The 27,161-nt window shown below is 34.2% G+C and overlaps 2 long non-coding RNA genes across 4 annotated transcripts; one reads left to right on the top strand and one right to left on the bottom strand.

The window, feature by feature from the left end:
- The first annotated feature begins 1,523 nt into the window (after nt 1–1,523).
- Nucleotides 1,524–9,685, top strand: LOC100791399 (uncharacterized). Of its 2 annotated transcripts, none has more exons than XR_001385121.3 (6): nt 1,524–1,839; nt 3,494–3,556; nt 3,654–3,755; nt 8,385–8,780; nt 8,852–9,372; nt 9,518–9,685. It is a non-coding gene; the product is annotated as an uncharacterized lncRNA (long non-coding RNA). The 2 variants fall into 2 exon arrangements; XR_413201.4 differs by having other exon boundaries at nt 1,526–1,732.
- Nucleotides 9,686–12,827: 3,142 nt separating this feature from the next.
- On the bottom strand, nt 12,828–18,233 carry LOC121174340 (uncharacterized). Of its 2 annotated transcripts, XR_005890386.1 has the most exons (4): nt 17,335–18,233; nt 16,691–16,759; nt 14,989–15,736; nt 12,828–14,316 (listed from the first exon to the last, which is right to left on the bottom strand). It is a non-coding gene; the product is annotated as an uncharacterized lncRNA (long non-coding RNA). The 2 variants fall into 2 exon arrangements; XR_005890385.1 differs by having other exon boundaries at nt 16,691–18,231.
- Between the last annotated feature and the right edge of the window lie 8,928 nt (nt 18,234–27,161).

Genomic DNA, 27,161 nt, shown 5'->3' with positions numbered 1-27,161 from the left:
GAGGGCGACAGTGATATTGCAGCGTCGTGAGAGGTTGCAATGTCAGAGGTGATAGAGTTACAGTGTCGTGAGAGGTTGCAAATCAGAGTGCCAAAGTGTTCGAGTGAGGATGATGAAAGTGAGAGGTTTCAAAGTTATTGAACTTCAGGGTTTTTAGTGCCAGACAATGATTAAAAGATCTCACAACATTGGTTTTTTTATTAAAAAAAACCGATGTTAACGAAGTAACCTCAACATCTGTTTTTCAAAAAATCGATGCTGACTTTTCTCTACGTTCTTTAGTAACATCGATTTTTGGTAAAATCAATGTTATTAAAGTTGGTTAACATCGACATTTTAAAAAACCGATGTTAATGAACTCGTGTTAACATCAGTTTTACAAAAAATCGATGTTAACAAACTCATGGTATTTATGAGATTGTCACCGCATTTTTGTTAACATCGGTTTTACGTAAAACCGATGTTAACTTAGCAATGTGAAAGTCATCATTTGTAGTAGTGCTACTTAATTAGTTTAAATAAAAAATTAAAAAACAAACAAAAAATTTTGATCCTATAACCATGAACACCTATGGTTGTTCTAAGATCGATTCTGACATTTTATGGGCCTAGAGCAAAATAACACATTAAGAGTGTCATATATAAATATTTTAAAATATAAATATTTATTATAATAAAAAATAAACACATAATTTCTGTAAAAATAATATTATTATTATAACAAGTGAATAACATGTAATACCACACGTTTGTTAATTTCAAAACAGTTGGTTGCTCATCCTCTTTGCAAGTGACGTAATAGCTTATGTGACTTTTAGTGTCACCGAGCAAGTCAGAAAAAATGATTTAAAATAATAGTTTCAGAATCATCGAGCAACATATGCAAAAAAAATAATCAAGCGATATAGTTTTAAGAATGTAATAATTTCACAAATAATTTAACATATCATTGTTTAATGATAATAAGTAAAATCCAACTTCTAATTTTATCTTATAACGTACATTGCATTTAGGCTATAACATATCTCGTGCACCCTTGTATTATGCTTTTGTTATATATGCCTCATCTTTCTCTAATTAAACAATTACTCAAAGTCTATCATATCAATGTGAATATGCGATAACTATTCAAATTGTACTACCCGATGAGCTGTAATACGTACTCACCTACAAATTGGGAGGAAAAGGAAATGGGTTTAGCGGCTAGAGGTTAAGTGCACTACATAACTCTACACATATCTTTATATTCTGTTGTAAGGAGCTGGTATTTGTTTCTTCTTATCAATAAATATATTGATTCTAATTAGTATATCAACCAAGAATTGCAAAAGTAGTCACACAACACAATTCCAAGTTGATAAGAAAAGGAGGATAAATTCTACGTTAGAAAACAATTGTTGTGCATTTGGATGTGGAAATTGAATCAAATAATTCATTTTTTAAAGAAATTGAAATGCTATGTGGTAAATTTCTCTGTTTGAACAAAACATTTAAAAAGCATTTAAAATTCAAGCATATTAACCGAATATTTTAGTTAACTTAAAACACAAAAGTTCAAATTCCTTCAAAAAGAAAAAAAATTAAAATTCTCTCTCCGTAACAGCGCTCACTCGTTTCTCTGCCGATACTCACCCCTCTCTCCATACCAACGCTCACTCCTCTCTTTCGGTCTTTCCTCAGAGGTTCCGAGAACTCCTCTCTCCAATACCAGCGCTAACTCATCTCTCTGCAGGTACTCACTCCTCTCTCTCGATCTTTTCTCAGAGGTTCCGAGAACTCCGATCTCGACCCACGGTCTCATTCCCTTGCAATTTTGACCCACACTTTGGTTGTGCCACGGTGTGTTCATTTTTTTCGTTAATTTGTGATTTATTTTTTATTTAGTTGTTTGATTTCATTGATTTTGTATTGTGGGTACTCATTGTTTGATTTCATTGCTCATTGTTTGATTTCGTTTGTACCGTGGGCATTTTCGCAAATTTGTTAGGAACAGACCCTGCACAGTAGGTGCTTGTATTTATTCTTCTATAAGAACTTTGGTTTATTCACTTTGTGTTTGTTCTTCACTGTGTATATTCATCAAGCTTTGTAACCCACCCATGCCTCCGATTTGCTTTAGCATCTATGGAGGGAGGACTTTCCTCATGTGTTGAGCATTCATATTTCAAGATAAGGCGCTCATTTGTGCAGCCTTGGCTAGCTAGCTAGTGTTACCTGGACCATCCAGGGATTGCAGGATCAAAGAATTGAGTATGTGCTTGAGAGAGGGCATTCTTTGCAGAACAGAGAAGGGTGTGTTACAAAGCTTATTTAGAAACTCATTTTGACTTATTTGGAAACTTTTTTAGTCAAAAGACGAAAAGCCAGCATGGCTTAAAACTATAAATACGCGCTTATTGCATTATTGTAAGTTAGAGTTAGTAGATTTGTTAATTTGGTTTATAAATTCAAACTTTCCTGTTGACATTATTATTGGAAAAAAGAAACTAAAAATGGCTTGTTAAATTTAGAGTTATTCTCTTAAAAGTTGAAATCATTCATGAGCTGCAAGAAGCTACCCAATGTACTGACTTTTGGACAGATGTAAGTAATAAAAGATGTTGATATTTGCATATCATCAATATCAATCATGGTAGTTATTTCTTATTGTTGCAGCCTGTTACCTTATTATGTTCTAAAATGCTTCCTTATAGATGAAACCATAGATAGAACATACTCAATTCTTTGATCCTGCAATCCTCCTCATTTCTAGAAGAAAAAATTCAGGTTAAAAGGAGCGGATCCCCTATGCTGCTGTTTAGTCCCATAAATTAACCAAAAATTTAATGAAGAAAACTTATGGCCAAGGTCACTAGCAATTGATGAAAAGATGGTTAGGCAAAAAGTAAGGCACTCAGGATATTTGTAAACTCCTCAATATCTCAGCTGACCTATTATGCTACTACTTAAATGTGGAACACTTGTGCAGACTTACTTGCATACAAAGGTTTCAAATCATTCTCTTTAATTTGCATATGTTTAGAGTAAATAATAATCTAACAATTATAGATATTGTCAAGTTTAAACAATGTTGCCAAAATGACCAAAATGCAGTCACAATAACGGACAGAAAGGGGCTGATCAGCATTTCCAACCCTGCAAAGTCATACAACTCAATAACTACCACCTACACCAAATGTACAAATAATTTCGACAAAATTGGAATGATAAAATGAACTTTTTGTTTTAAATTTCAGAGCTATGGGATAATTGAACTTCAAGACTACATAACTACCTCCACCCCACCCCACCACACCCAAAATCCACCAAAAAAACCCACTGTGAACCTTATGCAGACATTTTTTATCCTCCTCAAATTTGCTCTACAATGAGTTAGATGTAGTGTATGTACGGCTTATTAATAATATGGTGCATATATTTAATTCCTAACTCCTATCTTTTTCAAATTTTGAGAACTAATATTTTTTGCATTTGTTGTGGTCTATTTATATAGGATAGCAAAGTTGAGGCAATCCTTTGTCAACTTGCCAGTGATTTTCTTCCCATGATAGATGAGGTTCATCTACTAGTATATTAACCCTTTTCTTAGTTATCCAAATGGATTTTGTTTCTTGAATTTTAAAAGTAATTTATTTTGGATACAAAATTTTTAGGTGTATCAACAATTAGTTGAAAAGACAAAATCAACTCCTGGAGCTCTGGTTGAAAACAACAAGTTCTATCTTTCTGTTCATTTTCGTTGTGTTGATGAAAAGGTACAAACTATAAGCTATGAATTTTAGACATTCGTTTGTAACTATTTGCTGTGTTTTTGTTCCTGTTGATTTTTTTATTATTATATGGACTATTTATTTCTCTATTCATGAAAAAGTCTAAACCAAATGCACTATACATAGAAATAGAGTGAACTGGCACGCCAAGTGAAATCAATTTTAAAAGAGTACCCGAAACTTTGACTTACCCAAGGAAGAAAGGTGGGCCATGGTAACAACATGCGTTTATAATCTTATACACAACGGCAATTAAGAAACAAATATAGGGTGTAAAGCATGAGACTATTATGCTACTACTCAATATCTCAGCTGACCTATTATGCTACTACTTAAATGTGGACCACTACTAAGTAGATGATGAAGTTAAATTCATTGGAGGCTGAATGACATTTGTTATTTGTTCCCTCTGAGCATTGGGAACATTTGACTAATTAGGCATTTAGTTCCATTCAATGGTTTCTTTGAAATTTTATTTAAAACTCCAATATAATCCAAAACACGGGTACCACATTAGCCTCTGCAATTTCAGAGGCCTTCATCGGACAGCACCATAACCCCATGCCACTATGAGCCCAGATGCCATCCATGAGAAAGGCTCTGCACTATGGCATTTCAGTAGCAGTTTGGCTGAGATCTGGCACACTACCATTTTTCACAGTAGATCCATTAGTCATTTGGCGGTTATATGTATTTTTTTTTATCGGCAAAAATATATATATATTTCATTATGTAAATAGGGATGAAGTACCAGAGGTACTTTGTACATAGATAGGATCCCATAGATATGGTTCCTCAGAAAAAAAAAAAAACTAATACAGTTTAATTAGGAACCATATTATGGCTAATACATCTGTTAAAGCCCTAGTAAAATCTACCCTCTACTGATACAAAAAGCCTTGTCAAATATGACTTGACCAGTGGTTAAAGTTAATTGTGAAATCTTTCTTGAAATTTGTAAGCCAGGTCCAGGTTAGTAACATTGCATCCTCCATCAGCTTGTTTCCATTGAAGCTTTCATTTGAAAATACAATTTTATTGCGCATCTGCTAAATGGATCATACCACAACCACCCACCAGCATTGCCATCTCTTAACCCTTATGCCAGCCACCTGGACAAATGAATGTTGAAGGAAGTGACAGCGAGGGTTTAAAGGAAGAACACTGCTAATATTCATCCACGACAAAGTTTCCCACCAAATAGACTGAATTTTAGTGCAGTGAATGAATAAATGAGATGCCTCCTCCTCCACCTTGCCACAAAAAGGACATAAAAACTCCATAATCTGCACTTGCCTCCTCTGTAAATTTTTCTTTGTTGGCAATCTATCTTTAAAAAGTCTCCACGCAAATACTGCATATTTTCTGGGGATCCTCAACTTCCATATCTCCGCAAAACCTTCCTCCTTGCTTCCAGCTGCTCCCTCCTCCCATAAAAACTGATATGCATTATGTGTAGAATATATACCTGATGGGTGTCCTATCCATTCCCACTCATCATCTCCTTGTTGCTGTATGGATCTACCTTCAACTTCTCCAAGGAAACTAATAGCCGAGTCAATTTCGAAGTCAAAAAACGGTCTTCTCCAAAGGAAACGCCACTCCCATCCATTAACATTGTGAAATCCCATTTGTCGGATAGACTGGTGCTGCTGTGATGAAATGAGATAAATTCTAGGGTATTTTTCTGCTAGTGATATCCCCTGACTCAGCCACCTATCCTCCCAAAATTTGATCCTTTCCCCAACTCCAACCTTCCATCTAAACCCATCTTGGAGGGCTCTACCCTGACATGGGTAATGTAAAGCTCTTTTTAAGTCCCTCCATCAGACTGACTCATTGGCTGCCCTGCCCTCTTCCTCCAGCCCCCTCCCTCCACCATATTTCGACTCCAGTACTCTAGCCCAAAGCTCCCCTTGGTTCTGCAAAAGATGCCACTTCCATTTGCCTAGCAGAGCTAGGTTAAAAGTACTGATGTCTTTCATGCCAAGGCATCCCCTCTCTTTTGGTAAACAGACAGTCTCCCATCTAATCCATGCAATCTTCTTTTGGTCAGAACCACCTCCCCATAGGAATCTGCGCTGTATTTTCACTAACTTAATAACCACTGATTGAGGCACCCTGAAAAAAGAAAAGAAATAGATAGGAATTGATGTTAGTACTGCCTGTATTAATGTCACTCTCCCCCCAAATGAGATGTGCCTTTGCTTCCATTTTCCCAACTTTCTCTCACAATTTTGGATAATCGATTCCCACATATGACACCTCCTCAGATTGGCCCCTATGGGTATGCCAAGATAAACAAAAGGAAAAGTCATCAAACCACAATTCAGATAATTGGTCGCAGCTTGCTTCCCATGGTTTGAAACTCCAAAAGCTCCAAAACTACTTTTAGCAAAATTGATCTTTAAGCCTGAGACCAGTTCAAAGGACCTTAGGATAACTTTTATAGCTTCAACATTCTCCTTAGACGCTTCCCCAAAGAAGATTGTGTCGTCCGCATACTGTAGGACACTGATGGCGGTTAAATGTATAATAAGCGCCTAAAAAATTTTGTCACCGAGTGTAACCATTTTCCATATTGCTAGCCTAAAAAATCAAAATAATACCACAATATTTGATTAGAAAATAACGTAGCTGAGAGTAATTCGAGTAATCCCCTCAGTCCTGTCTTGCTGACATTGATGTGTGAATGTAATTAAAATACTTGAGAAATCAAAATTCTTTTTTTTTGAGTTTCTAATAATTTTAAGTTTTTAATAAATGAATAATTTTTATTTTGAGTTTCTAATAATTCTTTTATTATATTATATTCTTGATATATTAAAGTTTTTATTTTGAGTTTATGTTATCAGCCAAGTTATACTTACACCTTAAATACATAGGTTAAATTTTAAAACATAAAAAATAAGATATGGGCATTAAAATTTAGAGCTTATTTACATCTTTTACCTATATATTTGTTTTAAATCTCAAAATATTATCTTATATCATTATCATGTAGTTTGGATTGAGAAGAAATGGATCCTAGTATTGTTGACACTGCACTTACTTCAAGAAAACGTAAAAGAGAAGAGTATAAGAATATAATCTTATTAGTTTATGCTTGTGTTGTTCATATGGTCATTGGTGTAGTGACATGGTATCATAATAACTATTTTGTTAAGGAACCAACCCGTAATTGGAAACTAGAACATCACAGCTTCCTTAATCATCTTTATAGAGGGACCGATAAAGATTGCATTGAACAATTGAGGTTTAGTAAAAATGCATTTTTTAACCTTTGTAGAATTTTACAAGAAAAGGATGGATTAGTAAGAACAAGAAATGTTCCAACAACTAAAGCAGTAGCAATGTTTTTACATATCCTTGCTCACAACCTAAAGCATAGGGTAGTGCAATTTAGTTATTGTAGATATAAGGAAACCATAAGTAGGCAATTCAATGATGTCTTGAGAGCGGTAATGAAACTGAGCAAAGACTATTTGAATTTTCAACCCTGTACTTTAGAAGGTGCGGAAGCAAACAAGTGGATTTGGTTTGAGGTAAGTTTATCAATTGTTAGGAGAGATTAGTTAATTATAAAATTTCCTTATAATCTAAAAAAATTGTCTTGTTTGTAGAGATGTATTGGAGCACTTGATGGGACTTATATTCCGGTTACAGTTTCTCCTGATGAGAGACCTAGATATCGTAATAGAAATGGTGATGTCTCTACAAATGTGTTAGCTGCTTGTGGTCCAAATTTAAGGTTTATTTATGTGTTACCTGGGTGGGAAGGGTCTACAGGAGATTCTCAAGTATTACGAGATGCATTACGTTGTCAAAACAAACTTGAAATTCCAACTGGTAATATTTCTTGGAAATAATTTTTTTTTTTTTTTTTTGTCTAGTTTAAGCCTATGTTCGTTATTTTAAACATGGTAGGTAAGTACTCTCTTGTGGATGCGGGATATACCAATGGTCCGGGGTTTTTAGCACCATATCGAGGGACTAGATATCATCTCAATGAGTGGATTGGAAACACCCCTTAAAGTTACAAGAAGTTATTTAATCTTTGTCATGCAAGTGCCCACAATGCAATAGAAAAGTCATTTGGGATCTTGAAAAAAAGATGGAGTATATTAAGAACTCCTTCATTTTTTGATATAAAGACAAAAATAAGAATTATTAATGCTTGTTTTGTGTTTCACAATTTCATAAGAGACAAGCAACAAACTAATAAACTTTTAGAAGTTCAAGACTTAGAATTCTTATATGTTTTTTATGAAGAGTTAGTCCATCAATCAAGGGAAGGAGTTCAAAATAATCTCATAGATGATATCATAACTATTCAAGCTACTAAGGAATGGACAAGATTTTGAGATACATTAGCTATGAATATGTTTGCTAACTATCAAGTTAGAAGAAAATTTGCTTAGGGATAGTTCTTTTTTAAATGTAATTTGCTATTGCAGACAAACTTTGTGTGCTTTGTTACTATTGTACTTTTGAAGATAGACTTTTATGTACTTTGCTATTGCATAAAAACTCTACTTGAAATATTTTTTATGAGTGTGCAATGGACTAGTCAAATGAATAAAGTAGGTTGCATCTAATATTTGTTATGTGCAGGTTAAATAAGTGACATTAACTTCAATGGAGTCATCTAATGAAAAGATGACAGGCAAAAGAAAAGTTTTAGGAAAAAATAACGAGGAAACAAAAAGTTATTTTACATGAAATTTGGAGATGGAACGTGTATTGGTTGATGTACTTAGAAATCAAAGGAATTTGGGCAACAAGGGTGACAGAGGTTGGAAAAGGTCAGCATTGAATGCTACAACCGTAGCGTTGTCTACAAGCTTCAATGTTAATGTCACCTAAGATAATGTCAAAAACCGTATCAAATTATGGAGATCGTGGAATGGTATTGTAAGTGACATCCTTGTCTAGAATGGGTTTAATTGGTATGGCACTAAGCACATGATCACAATTGAGAATGAAAATGCTTGGGATGAACAATGCACTGTAAGTATTCTTTAATATGTTGCTATTTGTTATTCAAAGTAGATTGGATTTGACTTTTTCTTGTTTTCCAGTCGCATAAATCGGCTAAACCGTTTCGATTCAAGGTGCTTCAAAACTGGGATGATATAGTGGATTTGTGTGCTAAAGATAGAGCCATTGGTCATGGAGCTGAAATGGCTATGGATGCTGATGAAGCGATGAGTAGAGAAACAAATAAAGTGGAATGCATCGGGTTAGGTGTTACTGCTACCATAGACTTAGAAGAACCAAGCTCTAATACAAAAGGAAAAAGACAAGGTTCAACTTGTTCAGGCACACATTCTCACAAGAGAAGATGGGAGAAAAAAGAAGGAATATCAGCTTCTTTGGATAAGATGACCAACTCTTTTAACCGAATGGTAGAAAAAATGGATGGATGAAGATATTCGAGAAGTGTTACGTGAGACGACTTTGATACATGGTCTTAATAGACAACAATGGGCTAAAGCTATTAAATGGTTAGCTGACGATCCAAAGTCGTTAGCTACCGTGAAAGTCCTCCCAATTCACAGAAAGACATTATGTTTTAACACAACTTGCAGAATGAAACTTGGTGAGTAACCTTTTGTCTACATTTCCAATTTCAACTTTCAAATTATAAAATTGTGTCTTTTTTATGTCTAGTTGAAGTGATATTTTTACTATAGTTATTTGCATTTCCTATTGTGACTTATATTATCTTGTTTCTTCCATGTCAGATTATTCTGAGCAAGGAATAGGGAGGAATTGCATTCTTACAAAGCAAGAAAAAAAATTTATTATTCTAAAATTGTTTGATTATGTTGTTTGTTTTGGATCCTCTAATTTGCAAAATAATTCGGGAATTATTAAATATTATAAGTGAAGTGACATCAATGTTGATGATATATGATTTTAGGTTTTTTATGGATTGAAGTATTTTCTTCCCTTAAGAACAATGAAATTAATATCATTTGAATTTTGTATGAGATAATTGTCCTTAAATCACTTATAAAATTATTTAATTCTTCCATGTCAGGTTATTCTGAGCAAGGAATAGGGAGGAATTGCATTCTTACAAAGCAAGAAAAAAAATTTATTATTCTAAAATTGTTTGATTATGTTTTTTGTTTTGAATCCTTTAATTTGCAAAATAATTCGTGAATTATTGAATATTATAAGTGAAGTGACATCAATGTTGATGATATATGATTTTAGGTTTTTTATGGATTGAAGTATTTTCTTCCCTTAAGAACAATGAAATTAATATCATTTGAATTTTGTATGAGATAATTGTCCTTAAATTACATAATTATTTAATTCTAATATGTTTTTTAAAATTATTGCGAGACTAGGTAATTAATTTTTTTAACAAGAATAAGGAATTACATATCATTCCTCTTTTAATTTTGCAGTATTGTTTAATCCAAGTTTTTTTGTGTTACTACAAGAATATTGTGTAAGATTCAAAATTGTTTAGCATTAAAATTATTTTTGATTATTTAATTATTAAATATTAAAAAAATATAATAATATATTGTATAACATTAAATTTATTTTGAATATTTAACTATTTAAAAATGACTCATATTTATTTTCATTCAATATTAAAATTTTAATTTTCAAATAAATATTTAAGAATGAAAACTTGAATTTCATTGAAATTGAATTACTTTATCCAAATAAGGAAATTAAAAGACAAGCAATTGAATTGTCTCATTCAAACAAAATATTTATAAAATGAAAGGAATTTAAATTAAGATAATTAAAATGTTGTGCATTTAAATTTTTTTGAAATTTTTTAATCCCTCATCCAAACACAGGTTGTAGTATGAGATAGAAAATTCAATTCAATAAAATAAGATTATTGTTCCCTCACAAATTCAATTCAATTCAGTGTATCACGGTTCCTATTTTTTTCTTGGCTCTCGTTGCCTTAGTTTGTTACTGTCCAACATTTATCATAGCAAAAGTATTGCCGTTGTCACAAAGCTAGAAACTGGTGCAGGTTTTTAAATAACTCGATGGAAAATGAATGGTCAATATAAATTTGAAGCTTGAAAATTGAAATTCGAGGTTGAAATTTGGGAACCTAAAATAAGAAGTGGAGAAGGATAAGCTCAAACAGTAGATTGGATGAAACCTCTAGTCTTAGCATCAAAATGAATCCTATTAATTTTTTAAAAAATATCATCACTAACTTTTTTTTGGGCCCCACTTCTTCTTGGGCCTAGAGCCAATGCATCTATGTTCAGCGTGGGACGTGGACCTGACGTGTTTCTGGACAAAAAATTATCCAAATCAAACATAAAAAAATATAATTTGATTTGATTTGAATTTAATATTAAATCCGAATCAAATCATTCTTGTAGTTTGGTTTGGCTAACTTATTTATATGTAGCATATATAATGTAGAAGATTTATTTCAATTATAAGTTCACTTGACTCCTTAAAAGATTAAAATAGTTCATGATTCCCAAGTTGTAAGATAGTGGTGAGTAGTATATTGGTTCTTTGTGATTAGATAGCATGAATTTTACATGTTTAGTTAAAATTACAATACAAATCATATTTAAATATTAATTATAATTTTAAATATTATATAATTTTTTTAATAATTTAAAAAAATTGACCACGTGAATAAAATATAAATTTGTATAATTTAGTTAAATTATATTTTTTTTATATTTTTCATAATTTGTAAAAAAAAAATAATCAAAAGTTAATTTTTATAAAATTATACGTAATTTTAATGAAATGGTAATTTTTTTCGTTTAAATATAATTTATATTAGATCCTATTATTATTTGATTTGTTATTCAATGCACTCCAAATATTAGCTTATCTTGCTCTTATTCTATCATGTTCTTTTCTTGCTCTTTTATCCTATCAAATCTTCCCACGAAACCAGCTATTAGGATAGTATTATAAAAGGCAACCAACTTAAATACATGAAATTATGTAATTGAATGACAATATAAAAATTATTTACGTGATTAATGCATGTATTATTTATTTATTTAATCTTAATTCTACAAATATCTAAAGTACATTATTTTATACCTACCCTTGTATTTAGGGCTGACAATGAACCAAACCAATTTGACATTAATTTGAGACTCAAATCAATAATTAATTTGTTAACATTGGTTCATGCACCAAATAAGATGAACTTGAGCTAAAGATTAAGCTTGTTATATAAATGAACTAAACTTAAGCAATGCACAATTAGATTTATTTGTTTTATGAATCGACTCAATAGATAGATAAATAGATATGAACTGAACTTAAGCTATGTACAATGAGATTTGTTTGGTTTATGAATGAACTCGATAGATAGATAGATAGATAAACAGACAAACAAACAAACACATATATATAATAATATATTTATTGGGTAAATACCCATTTACGTCTTTAAATATGTTAGGCGCTGACAATTAAGTCCCATAAAGATGAAAAATTAAAATTTTGTCCTCGAATATGTACAAAGTGCAATAAATTTGTAATATTATTAAGTTTCATCAATTAACTCAAATGGTTGTGTCTATGTGACACCTTTGGTGATGATGTGACAACTAACCATTGTCACATGTCATTCACCTAGTTGTCATGTGTCAATAAATTTACTTTTTAATTTGGTCTCTGAAGTTAATAACTTGTTGGCATTTTAGTCATTGAACTTAATCACTTATTGATATTTTGGTCCCTGAACTTAACACATACTATTAATTTGGTCTTTGAAAGCACTTTCAAATTTCAATTAAGTCTTATGTTACATGAAATTATTAGTATAGACATTATCATATTCTCTCAATTTTATTATTTTTGCAATCCTACCATTTAAATTTTACTATAAATATGAAACTAATTTACAAGTGATTACATCACAATAGTAAGTGGTATATACAGGACACTACTAATAAGATATCTTCTACCCAAATCAAGTTATCATCTTATATGTTATTAATATGTATATAATGTTAGATTAATTAACTAATTAATCTATTTTATAGACTAATATTAATGATGAAAAGACCATTAAAAAAACTTGACAATTAGAAACGAAGAAAACTAATGGTAGAACTAATTTATTGCACATTTTGCAAATCTGGGATCATTTTAATTTTCCATCTTTCAAAGACCTAATTGTTAATGCCTAATAAATTCAAGTACGAAAATGAGTATTTACCCTATAATCATAATTTCAAATTGAATTGAGTTAATGATCTAAATCGAGTTGTTCATGAGCTTGAATTAAATTATGTTTGAACTTGAAAAAAAAGTTAATATTAAACTCAAGTCTAGCTTCAAACAAAACCAATTCATATCGAGTAAAATTGAGATAAACAAGTTCAACTCGATATGACTCATTTCCAGTCTTGCTAGTTGCACCCATTGGACAAGAATTTCCTTTTGCTCTTTTATCTTGAGCTAGTTTAACTATATTTTTACTAGCGATGCAAACGACAAGGGGGTGTAAAGTTAAGTGCACCAAAAAGATTTTTGACATATAGTCAACAAGAGAAATGCTAGAAATACACTCTTTTATTGTTAAAATTTATTGAAAATGAAAAAAATTTGTGGGACTTATATCATATTTAACGGGTCTCTCTCTAGATTTTATAAATCAATAAATTCTAACTCTTTAGAGAAAGTGTGTTAAAACTTAAAAGGGGTGTGTTAGAGATAGAGAGTGTAAATGAAAAGTATATGAAAAGGAGTGTGTTCCTAGAACTTCTCTAGTAAACAATTACCAATCGGTTTCCTTTATTAATTATTAAACATTTTTCTCCAAATAAATGATAAGATAGAGAGTGTAAATGAAAAGTATATGAAAAATTTCAGCTACAAATATGCATATATTTACCTCAGATGCTGAATATAGAAGGTTAAATGTATATACCATATAAGGCCTTCAAATGAGATTCCCAGAATTGCTAATCTAGAAACTACTTTAATGCGGTCAAAACACAAGCTAGAAAGTCCACAAAGGCGCGCATTTGATTTGTCAAATCAAACTTTGGTCCACTAAACTAGACTCTGTAGTTCTATAAATTGAACTCAACCTTTCTTCTATGCCACACCTCATATTCATATTTCATATAATACCCATGGATTCAGAAAACGTGCCAAACTTGAGCGACGTCACTAAGAAGACCAAAGGTCGGCAAAAGATAGAGATGAAGACGATAGCCAACAAGTGTAGCCTTCAAGTGACATTTTCAAAGCATCGAACTGGAGTTTTCAAGAAAGCGAGTGAGCTTGCCACCCTTTGTGGTGTGGACCTTGCTGTGATTATGTTCTCTCCCAATAACCATGTTTACTCCTTCGGTAGCCCTAATGTGGATTCTGTAATCCAACGTTATACGACAGAGGGCCCACCTCCCCTCTTCACCCAAGACCTCAATGAGGCCCCTTGCACCATGGATGAGGGTGAGCTCCAAGCACACCTCAACTGTTTGTCCAACCAAATTGACGCGGAGAAGCAACGTGTAGAGGATCTAAACCATTTGTTGATGGCTGCGAAGGATCACATCTGGTGGGATGTGCCAATTGAAAGCATGAGCAATGCCCAACTCGAGAAGTACCATAAGATGTTGAAGGAGATAAAGTTGAAACACATGAGACATACACATGGAGAATGATCTATTTTTGGGTTCTTTTGATTTCTTCATATGAGATCTATCATTGTTGATGTCCTACTTAAATTTTTAGTTTGTGTTTTTCAATTCTGGTTTAGAATAAGCACTAGCTTAATCGGTTTCATGTGTGGGACATGGTTAGGACTGATTATCTAGGGTTTAGGTTTTGTTATCTTAAATATAATCTTCATCATGTTGTTGGTGAACCGTGTTTTCTTTATGTTGTTTCTTTGATTTTTAATTGGGGATTGTAGTTGTTCATGTAGTTTCTACATATTGTGTTGTTTCAATGAAAGGACATCTTGTATAAGTAAATTTATAATTATATCTAAAATTTCAATCTTTTGAACTCCAATCTTTTGAAAGGCATAGGTATAAACAATTAAAATTCAATTCCATTTTGTTAGGGTCAAAGAAACAATACTAATGTATGTTACTCAGATTGACATCTGGTTATCCTCAATTCCAGGACAAAAAAAGTTTTTTGTGCATAAACGAAGCTATGAAAAATAATTTGTACAGTAAGACATAGGAAAAAGAAACAAGATCTAAAATCTAAGAAGTACCTTTTCTCATGCTTAACTTCTGGTGCAATGACTTTCAACTGGTCACGTAAATGTTCCTGATCTAAACCAATCAATTGTTCCATCTGTGCTAGTCCAACAGGATACCAACAACCAGATTTGGGATTTGCTTCTTGATTGGACATGCTAGTTCGGAAAGCAGAAAAACTAAAACCCACAAGCCTTTCACGGAGCTCCTTTTCACTGCTTAGAAGAACTTTAGTCACTTAGTAATTTTTTTTCCATGGCAGGACATACATCTTCCAGCTTTTGAAACTTTTTGTTTATTTTAGTTATTTGATCAGCATCCAGCTCTACTAACATTACACATCTACGTATTATATTGAGAGAAGTGTAGTAGTTGAGAAGGAATATCTGACAAGCTTGAAGAGAAGAATGATAAAACTTTTCCAGGAGGAGGATCCATATCTAATTGTAGAAAAGATGATAAGATCCACCTGATAAGTAAATGTTCTGCATATTTTAAATTGTTTTCCTTGAATGATGATAATGCTGCAATTATATCTTAAAGAACCAGAGGCTTATCATGACAATGATATTGGTCTAAAGACCAAATGATATTGGTTCCCCAAGAAGTTAACTCTTTCTCCAATGTAAAATGAAAAGGGAGATTTCAGCTGAGCATCCACTTGTAGCCCAACAATCCAAAAGTATTCAGTAGTTGCCCTCAGAATCCAAAGTTCAAGAAGAATGTCAAATTTCAACATTTGTAATTTTTCTTTCATGAAACCTATATTTAGGAAAAGACAAAGGGTACAAGATAAGATTACAGAAGCGTAGTGAAAACATTAAGCTACAAATGTTTTTTGTTTCAACTTTCAAGGTCAAATGGCAGTACAATCATTGTAAATATTCAAGATTTCTATCCGTTGGCATCCTTTTCCTACTTTGGACTGGAGTGACTTGAGTTGCAATTTTGTATGAAAATACTTCCAATTGGTGCCAAGTTATAATTAACCAGGAAAAAAAATGCATTTATCCCTGAACCCCCCTTCTCACTCTGTCTCCCAACATACTCAACCAGGAAAAGAAGCCAAGAAAATGATAACTTGAAAATCATGTTTATACCTTCCTTCATACATTCGATTCAGTTTCTCAACATTGAAACAATGAACCAGCAATAACAAGCAATAATAATCACTGATTAAACTGAAAATAAAAAACACTGAAAATGCAATAATAATCACTTGTCAAAGCAAAAGCAAGGACAAGAATTTCATGTGAGTATACATAGCTAACAGCCAGCAAAGCACTGATTAGACCGAGCAAAATAAATAAATAGAAGATATTAAAACTGAAAATGAAATTGCAAATCAACCCATTTAACATAATGCTTCTTTGAAAAAAGCTAAACATATTTAGCAGTTTGGAACTTAAGATTAATATAAATTGTAGGCTCTCTCTTAAGTAGGGTTAAGGAATCAATGGTGAACTACAAAGTCACCTATTAGCTACACAGAACAGAGGAATAAATAATAAGTTACAATCAAACATCAACATCTATGAATATATCCCCCCTTCTTTAGTTTGACTACTGATAAACTTTGTGAATTTATCCCCTTCTTTAGTTTCCTAGTTTCCTAGACATCTATGAACGACATCATTTTGATGCATTAAAATATATGAATATGTAAAGGATTGATATACAAATGCATAAAGCTAGAATGGAAAGAAAATATCATACAGTAGCAATGACAAGATTTCCATGGGACACTTCCACACCAAAACATGAATCAAATGCATCTCTTGAAATCTGCAAGAAAAAAAAAATGATTTAGTAGGGAAAAAACAAAAGATCATACTGACAAGGGGAGATAGAAACTAAAAAGGACAGTAATAACATATGCAGATTGAACTGTTATGAGGCATATCAAAAACAAGGGTTACTTCATCAAGACGATTCTCATGCAAAATCCAGCTCCGCACTAAATTATCCTATCAAATTTAAACAACAATTCATTCATCATAAATACATCTAATCTATGCACGTCAAAAGCACCAAAAAAAATTAGAAGACATCTTAGCAACCATACAAAAATAAATGAAAGAGTGTAAAGCAACATCTTGCTGAATGTATTATTGTATTATAGACGGTAAAAAGTTGGTCAAATGACCTATTTGTATCTATCTTTTTTTTTTTTCATTTTAATCTTTTATCTTTTAAAAAGAGTTTATTAGTTCTTTATCTTGCTAAATTGAGTCAAATCGGTCAAACGCAGTTAATAATTTAAAATATTAACAGCGAAAAACCACCACAAAATTTGTTTCAGTTCTTCCCTTCTCCTTCCTATTCTTCTCCCCACACAAACCCAAAAAATAAAATTCTACCTAAATTTCTTTCCCCAAAATCCTAACTCCCCAGAATTTCGCTACGCCCTCTATATCCTCTCCAACCGCCTCACCCCGACACTGCCGCCGTTGTCGACTCACGTCGCCTGGGTAGCGAGTCAAAGAAGTGAGTCAGTCCGACTCGACGGTGATTCTTTTCTCCTCAGGAACCATTGGGAACTTGAAGGGTATGTTCCTCATGCACAGCAACTTTATTGCACTAATTGGAGGGTTCTATCACCTCAGAAACGTGGTGGATGGTGACCCGCACCTGGTGTCGCTCTTCACGTAACCCCTGTTACACGTGTTCGGGTTCTTCATGCTGGTTAGAGCCATTACCATCAGGGAGACGCTCGTCTTCCTGCAGAGGTTCGACTTCGAAGGGATGCTCAAGGCCATAGAGAAGTATAGAATCACCTACATGCTGCTGTTGCCGCCACTCGTGGTGGCGCTGGCAAAGTCAGAGCTCGTGAAGAAGTATGATCTGAGCTCGCTCCGATAATTGAGCTGCCAAGGTCTTCAGAGCCAAATTCCCCAACGTGGAAATTGGGCAGTTGAACAAACTGCTTTATTTATTTATTTAACTTTTTCTGCATTTTAGGGGAAAGAAATTTGGGGGAAGAATTTGAGTTTCTCGGTTTGTGGGGAGGAGAAGGAAAGAGCTCAAAAAATATATTTTGCGCTAGTTTTAACTGTTAATATTTTTAAATATTAACGGCATCAAATTTTAGTGGAAAAAAAAAGTCAACTTGAATTAACTTAAAAAGATAATAAATTAATAGAAACTTTTTAAAAGATAAAGAACTAAAATGAAAAAAAAAAAGGTAAAAGACCAGTCTTTTGGCATAAAGAATTTAATGTATAATCTAGTAAACTAATCTTATAACTCTCCAGTTAATATAAAACATAAAACTAATCATTCTTGATACCAAATTTTTGCTTCATTATGAAAGCAAATCGGTTGAAGCCATGAAATGAGTTCAGAGTTTCAAATTCTAGAAAAGTAAGCAAGTAAATTGTATGACATTATATTTAGGTCATCCACATCATGATGCCTTATGGAAGCTCTCAAAACTTGTAACAAGACAATACCTAATAAAACTTTGAATGATTGTTGTCCTTCATATTGTTTTGGTAAGGCACACTGCCCTCTACTGCTTCAACTACTGTTTATAGTGCTCCTCTTGAACTCCTCTTTACTGATTTTATGGGGAGCACCACTGAGTCATCTAGTGGCACTATTATTTTCTCACATGCAAATTTATCTTTCCAAAACACAATCTAACACACTCCAATGATTTTCTTAGTTTAAATCTACAGCTGAATTGTAGTCTAACACTAAACTCGGGTCATTCAAACAGATTGGGGTGGGGAATTTTGTCCTTTTCTGTTCAATTTGGAAATTGTACAGACTCAATTGTGGCCACACTCATATTCGAAATGAGTCAGTAGAAAGGAGACACATACATATAGTAGAAACAAGTCTCTTACTCCTGGCTCATGCCTTTCTCGATTCTCACCGCAATTTTATTAATAAAGTGTCATGTTCTGCACTTCAATCACAATCCCCAAATTTCAAACTTTATAATCAATATCCTAATTACACACTCTTAAAGGTGTTTTGGCTGCACTTGATTTCCATTTTTCAGACTCAGACCTTATAAAATGTCCTTTAGCTCAAATGGATGGATGTGTCTTCCTAGGTTACTCCATCTCTCATAAGGGACAAGTGTGTCTGTGTGTGGATTCTAGAGACTATTTCCTTGGGATTGAGGTTCAGCATCTTTGTGATGGCTCCCTCCTATCCCAATCCAAGTATATCAATGACTGGAAGCCAAGATGACAGGCAAAAGGCATCTCTACCCCTACGTTAGGTAACAACAAACTCTCTTGTTTTGGGTCCAATTATGTTGGAAGACCCCACTTTTTACAGGTCCCTAGTGGGGGCACTACAGTATGCCACTATCACTAGACTAGAAATAAGCTTTGCATTGAACAAAGCATGTCAATTTTTGTCCCAGAAATTGGAGAAGCACTCAAAAATAGTGAAGAGAATTTCGAGATACCTTAAAGGAATTGTTAACCATGGTCTACTAATTCAAACTATTCATACTTAACAACCATCTCTTATTGCATTATGTGATGCAAACTAGGCCTCATTAATAGATGATTGATAAAAGGTCCTCTTTAGGTGCTTGTATATATCTTAACCCGAATTTAATTTTATAGTGGCTCAAGAAACAAAATTTAGCGGCCTAGTCCAGAATTGAGGCTGAGTACTGCATCTGAAATCCTATGGATTCAATCTCTTCTGAGTTTTTTCAGACTCCAAAGATCTACTATTACAACCTTAGTACAATCTGTCACACAATCTTGTTTGGCACTCCAGGACAAAGCATATGAAATTGGGCACTTTTTTATGAGCAAAAAGGTCCTAAATAAAAGCATGTTAGTGTGTCGCGTTCCATCTCCAGACTAATATGCAAATACTCTTACTACTAAAGCTATAACTCTTTTGTGGTTTGTTGTCCCTTCATGAGAAACAAATAGTGTTTAACAAGCTTGTACTTGTTCACCCAACCTGAGTTTGAGGGGGTAATTATGGAGTATATCTAGCATACTGTCGCAGAGCTTTGGGTAGCTCATGTTATGCATAATGCCAACCGTATAGCTGTTTTAGTTAACCACAATTAATTATATAAGATTCTAACTTCTAAGGTTCTGGAATTTGTTGTAACAGACTTCAGACACTTGAAAACCCGACATCTGTCTCTGTAGATATATGTGGAACTTATGCAGTTAATTAAGTAACTTTCTGTGAAATATACATTTAAGATATGATTGATATGCTTTAATTGTATAGCTAAAATTAGGGATTTCCTTATTTATTCTTCATTATTAGGTTTCCTTTATTATGTATCCATTTTTATTATAAATAAAGGTATTGTGTGTGATAATAACATACAACACGGTATATTAGTCTTTTTACATGGTATCAGTAATTTAGGTTTTTCGATCCCCTTCTCCTTTCTTTTTTTTCTTTTAGTCACAACCCCTTCTCTCTTTTTTTTCATGTCAACAGTACCGCAACTGTGGCAAGCCCTTCCTCATCGCTATTTTGATCTCTTTTCGCCAATGTGACCACACCACTAGGACCGTCTTCCTCCAGCAAACCCATCACTGCATGTCCCGCCCCATGCGCCACCATAAGACCTGCACATGACACTCACATGCATGGATGAGATCGGCGTGTGACTCAGATTCTAGCATGCACATGATCAGCGATCCAACTCACCACCCTTCCCTACTCCAGCACACCTGTTTGGCCCATTTGGCTTCTTTTTTTTGTGTTGTTTGGTCACAATTGGTGCTTATTGGCCACCTTTTCTTTTTTCTTTGCCTTATTTGGTTCCTATTTTTTGTCATAGCTTCTGATTCTACTTTAGCTTCCTCCGCTATGACTTTCACCAATGTACCATTGATCTTGTGCGAAAAATTAACTAGGATAGCCAATCACAGCACATGGGCCGCCATTGTTTAGCTTTGGTTTCAAGGCCAAGGTCATGCCAATCACTTGACCACTCAAGTGAAGTATATTCCTACCTCAGAACAAGCCCGTTGGAAGCAAGTTTATGCTTCATTGTGCAATGTCCTCTAGTTCACTCTTGCTCCCAACCTCCAACCACAATTTCAAGCTTTTCCCACTTGTAATGAGGTATGGAATAAGGCTAAGTAGGTTTATTCCAACAATGTTCATCGTCTCTACAACGTCATAACTGCCTTGATGAACACGAAATTGGAGAACATGGATATGCAAATCTACCTTGGTAAGCTTGAAAGTGTAATTGCTGATTATAACACTCTCATGCCTTTTATGAGTGATGTAGAAATGTTTTATAAGCAGCGCAACCAATTCTTTATGGTTCTTGCCCTTGTTGGGCTTACAATTGAACTTGAGGCAGTGCGCAATCAGATTTTGTCAGGTTCTGTTGTTCTTTCCTATGACACGGTCAATGAACAACTTCTTCGCCTCTCTACTCCGCATGCCTTTGGATCATCCTCTACACCAACTGGAGATTTCTTTGCTCTTGTCTCCCATTCTTCTAATCACGGTTGACATTCCAGATGTTGCAACATTTATGGTCATATTGAAGTCAGTGAATGTGGCTCAAGTCGCCTTCCTTGCCAAGGCTGTAGTCGCCTCTCCTGCCTTGCCTGCAGATTTTACTATTTATGCTATTGAGTACAATGACTTGATTCAGCTTCAAGCAACCTAACCACCTGCATCACCTGTTACTGTTGTGGCTCAGTCTGGTAATCCTGTAGCTTTTATCTCCCATTCCCTTTTCTCAAACCCTTGATCCTTTACTCTGGTGCCTCCAATCATATGACTTGTAACCGAAACCTTTTTTCTCATTTTTCCTTTTCAAATTCCCTGCCCTCTGTTACACTCGCAGATGGCTCTTAGGTCCCAATTCATGGCATCGGACAAACCCACCCTCTTCCTAACTTTTCCCTAAATTTTGTCTTTTTTTTCTTGGTTATCCTTTTAATTTAATCTCAATTAGCAAACTTACTCGCTCACTTGACTATTCGATTTTGTTTGTTAACAATTCCATTCTTCTACAAGATTGATGCATTGGACGGACTATTGGAGCAGGACATAAGTTTGAAGGATTATAACAAGTTTCACCGCCAATGGCCTATGTCTCTCTAGAACTTGCTCATCCGTGTCTCGATCATCCTAGTCTTGACAAACTACACCTTTTAGTTCCAAGTCTTTCTATTCTTAAGTCCCTTTAATGTGAGTCGTGTCAGTTAGGAAAACATGTCTATCATACTTATAGTTCTCATGTCAATAAACGTGTTGTATCAACTTTTGTCTAAGTTCAATCTATATTTTGGGTTGTGTCTGTTCAACCTTGGGGTATTTCTATTTTGTTACCTTTATTGATGATTTTTCCAAATGTAGTATGGTTTTCTTAATGAAAAGACGTTCTAATGTGTTCTCCATTTTCCAAGATTTTGCATGTGAAATTCTAAATCAATTTGGTGTTTTCATTAAGATTTTATGCATTGATAATGCTCGTAAATATTTGTCCTCCTAGTTTTTATCTTTTCTAACCTTGCAGGAAATTCTTCATGAGACCTCATGTACCCACACATCACAACAAAAGGGTGGTGCTTAAAGGAAAAATCATCATTTAGTTGAAACAACTCATACTCTTATCCTTCACTAAAATGTTCCACATCGTTTATGGGGTGATGCACTTTTTACAACTTCATACCTTCCTTTTTTCTTGGAAATCAGGTCCCTTACTCCATTTTGTACCCTAAACAGCCTCTATACACTATCTCTCTCTATGTCTTTGATTGCACTTGTTATGTCCATGATCTTACACCAAGTAAAGATAAGCTTTCTGCTAAGTCCCTAAAGTGTCTTTTGCTTAGGTACTCATGTCTTCAAAAAGGTTATTATTGTTTTTGTCCTCAACTTCAATAGTATATTGTCTCTATTGATGTTTCCTTCTTTGAGAATACCCTTTTTTTCTCTAGTTCCACTACTGAAGATATTCCTTTGGATGTTCACACTGGTATTCCACCTATTGTGCCAACCCCAATTGTTGCATCTACTACACCTCCGCTAATGGTCTATCTCAGATGTCTACAACCTCCACCAATGGTGCCTTCTCCTAATCCTCCAACATCATCACCTACTCCAACCCTCCATCCACCAACATTGCTTGTACCTAACCTCCCTATTGCTCTTAGAAAAGGTATTCAGTCTTCTCGCAACCCTAATGTTTTATATGCCTTTTCTCTTAATTATAGTCATTTGTCTCCCACCTATTTCTCTTTTGTCTCTTATTTGGGTTCTGTGTCTATCCCTAAGTCAAAAATTGAAGTCATGACTAATCCACACTTGTAACAGGCAATGTTGGAGGAAATGGCTGCTTTAGACGCCAACAACACTTGGGAACTTGTCCCTTTACCTACTGGCAAGACCATTCTGGGTTGTTGTTGAGTTTATAGAGTGAAGATCAAACCAAATGGAAGTATTGATCACTATAAGGTTCACTTGGTGGGCAAAGGATACACTCAAATTTCCAGTCTTGACTACAAGGACACCTTTTCCCCTGTGGCCAAAATTGCATTTATGCATCTCTTTCTTGCTATGGTTGCCATTCAACATTGGCCTCTTCACCAACTGGACATAAAAAATGCCTTCTTGCATGGTGAGTTGTAAGAAGAAGTGCATATGGATCAGCCTCTTAGCTTTACAGTTTTAGATGACTCTCAATTGATCTGCCAACTCCGTCATTCTCTTTATGGTTTGAAGCAATCTCCTCGTGTGTGATTTGGTCGTTTTAGCTTTGCCCTGCTCCAGTTTGGAATGACCCATTATGAGGCTGATCACTCAGTGTTTTTCATTCATTCTCCATCTGGACGTTGCATCTACCTTGTTATCTATGTTGATGACATTTTCATAACTGGCAATGATTCTAATGGTATTCTTCACCTTAGATCTCATCTCCATAGTTAGTTTCAAACTAAAAAAAGACATGGGTCCGCTCAAATACTTCTTAGGGATTGAATTTGTCCAATCCTCTTTTGGCATTGCCTTTCCCAAGAGAAGTATGCTCTAGATATCTTAACCAAGATTGGTATGCTTGATTGTCGCTCTAGTGATACTTCTATGAATCCTAATGTGAAGCTTCTCCAAAGTCAGAAGGAGCCATTGGAAGACCCGAGAAAATATCATTGTTTGGTGGGCAGACTAAATTATCTTACTATCACTAGACCCATAATTACTTTTGCAGTCGATGTGCTTAGTCAGTTTATGAAAGACCTAACTGATAGTCATTGTAATGTTGCAATGTGCATGCTGCAAAGTTGTTTGTTACTCTGTTGCTGATTGGGCAGGATCACCATCAGACAAAAGGTTCACCTCTAGATATTATGTCCTTAATGAAGGAAACTTGACCTCATGGAGAAGCAAGAAGCAGAAAACCATTGCTAGATCTAGTGTTGAAGCTAAGTATCGTGCTATGGCAGCAGCTGCATTTGAGATCACATGGCTTAAACAACTTCTCCAACAAATAAAATTTGGAGGTATTCAACATACAAAACTATTATGTGACAATGAGTCTGCTCTCCACATTGCTTCAAACCCGATCTTTCATGAGTGGACTAATCACATAGAAATTGATTGTCATTTTGTGCGAGAAAAGGTACTTAGGAGAAATCACCATTGAGTTTGTCAGCTCCAAAGATCAACTGGTAGACTTGCTCACAAAATCCCTCAAGGGCTTTCCTATTGATGATATTTGTAACAAGCTTGATTCAAATGACATCTGCTCTAACTTGACGGGGGTGTGAAATATATATTTAGGATATGATTGATATTCTTTAATTGAATAGTTAAAAATTAGGGATTTCCTTATTTATTCTTCATTATTAGGTTTCCCTTATTATGTACCCATTCTTATTATAAATACAAGTGTTGTGTGTGGTAATAACATACAACATAGTAAATTACTCTTTTTACACTTTCCAAATTTTGTTCGTATTTCTACCATCCCTTTCCTTTTATCTTTCTAATTTATAATCACTAGGGACCCAATTGGAATCCATAATCATAACAATTAGCAAATCAAGTTTAACCACGGAAATGAAAATCAAGATTGTATCTGGTAGAAAATTAAAAAGAAGATATAAATTGTAACACCCTAAAATTTCGTTAACTGTAAATTGATGTTTAAGGTATTTCCTATGTATTTGATTGATTTGGATGAGTCAAGGTGTTGTGTGAACTAGCTATGTGTGATTTGCTTGATGTTGATGTTGAATTGTGTGGAGTTTTATTGACTTAGATTGAAATTATGAGATTTTAAGTTTTACCTAAACTTGTTCCGGTAAAACTGTGATCTCAGACTCATTAACTGTTGGATCACCTTCAAATTTGTATTGTAGGTTCCTAACCCGTTTCCCCATAGTTTGACCATTGGGAGCTGCAAAATAACACTTTTTGGGCATCTCGCTTAGCGCGAGAATCCCCATAAGTGCAATTCCAACCCGAAGAGGAATTGCGCTCATTGTGAAATATTGCGCTCAGCACAAATCCCAACCTGAGAGGAATGACACTCAACACGGAAAGTCACACTTAGTTCCAAAAGTTGATTCCCACTTAGTGAGACGAGCTCATTAAGCGAGATCTGTAGATTATAAATACGTTCTTCAGCATGAAAAATATAATTTTTCACTTCCTCCTCTCCAAACGTCTACCCAAACCCTAATACCTTCTTCTCCACCACCCACGACCACCAGTGGTCACCATGAGCCGTCGTTGCTTGCAGCCGGCCCACCACACGGAGAGGAACACTTTAATTAGAGCGAAATCCTCAGAATCCACTTCAAGGATTTGGTGGGGAACAAGCTCTTAATTCTTTTTTAGGAAGTTTGAGTTTTTCTTAGTGTCTCTTGTGTTTTTTTAACACTTCCTTTGAAAAACCCTAGAAAATGAGACATTGTAAAAGTTATCATTTTATAAAATTGATGTTATTTTTGTGACCTTCATTGAACCTCGGTTACATTGGCGTGATTAGAATTTTCAAAGGACATGTCTTTGTAATAGAACCCAAAACACCCCTTAGCCCTTTTTGTTTTGACAGGGGTAATTGACTCCCGAGTGTTATTATTAACCTTGTTTTTGAAATATATACTAAATTGCCTTCGATTTCGTATGTAGAACTCTGCGTTTGGACCGACGAATGTGAACGAGAGAGGTCTTTGAGCAACGTAGAAAGGAGCTAACGGAGAGCTCACGATAAATGAAGGGAGTTTATTATAATTTATGACTTTTGATACCATAATTGGGGTCAGGGAACCTAACTATGGGGATGTATGTCTATCCTTGTTGCATTATGGTTTTCAAGAAAAATTTTGTTTTTGACTAATGGGGTATGATATATTTGTTATTGATGAATGAAATTGTGAACGATGTTGTTGTTGTAACGATTGAAATTTTTGGGAAAGGTCCCAATTACAGAGGAGACTCTGCCCAAATTTTGATATTTGTTCTTTTATTTACTTCTTTATTAGATTTTAAATGGGAATAAGAGTTTGTTTTGTAAACCATAGTTCTCTTTAATTTAGAATTTTTCCCTAAAATATCAATCACGCGATATTATGGATTGTTGTTGTATGAGACTTATGTTATTTGAAGACTTGAGAAGTGTGAATCTCATACATGAAATTATATGTATGAATTTGTGGGATGTGATTACTGATGATGTTGGTATCGATGATAATGTTTATATGAGGTGATGTTGTTATTGATGATAATATTGATAAAAAATGATGTTGTTGTTGGTGATAATATTGATATGAGAATGTTGTTGTTGTTGATGATAATGTGACATGAGGTGATGTTATTATTGATGATAATGTTGAGAAGAAATGGTGTTGATGATGATAATATCATTGAGATAAGATGATGTTGAAAATGACATTGAGATGAAATAATGTTGATGTTGATAATGACATTGAGATGAGATGTTGTTGATGTTGAAATGTCGTTGGATGGTGTATGCTATGTATGTACATGGGGGGTGCAATGGCCATGATGGATATCTCTAGTCGGGGAAATAGAGTGGTTAAATAGTTTTAAGCATCTCTGGAGGGGGATGACTTAGAATCTTTAATTATCCCCAGTCAGTACATTGATGGTGCCCATGCTCCATGCTTCATATTGCATGGAAATAGTATAAACTTTGTTAGTAAGTACTTGTAGTTTCTCATGAGGGGGAATACTTGTACTTGAGGGC

Source organism: Glycine max, chromosome 2, assembly GCF_000004515.6.
Source record: "Glycine max cultivar Williams 82 chromosome 2, Glycine_max_v4.0, whole genome shotgun sequence".
Taxonomy (NCBI): Eukaryota; Viridiplantae; Streptophyta; class Magnoliopsida; order Fabales; family Fabaceae; genus Glycine; species Glycine max.
This window is presented reverse-complemented; position numbering and strand designations above follow the sequence as displayed.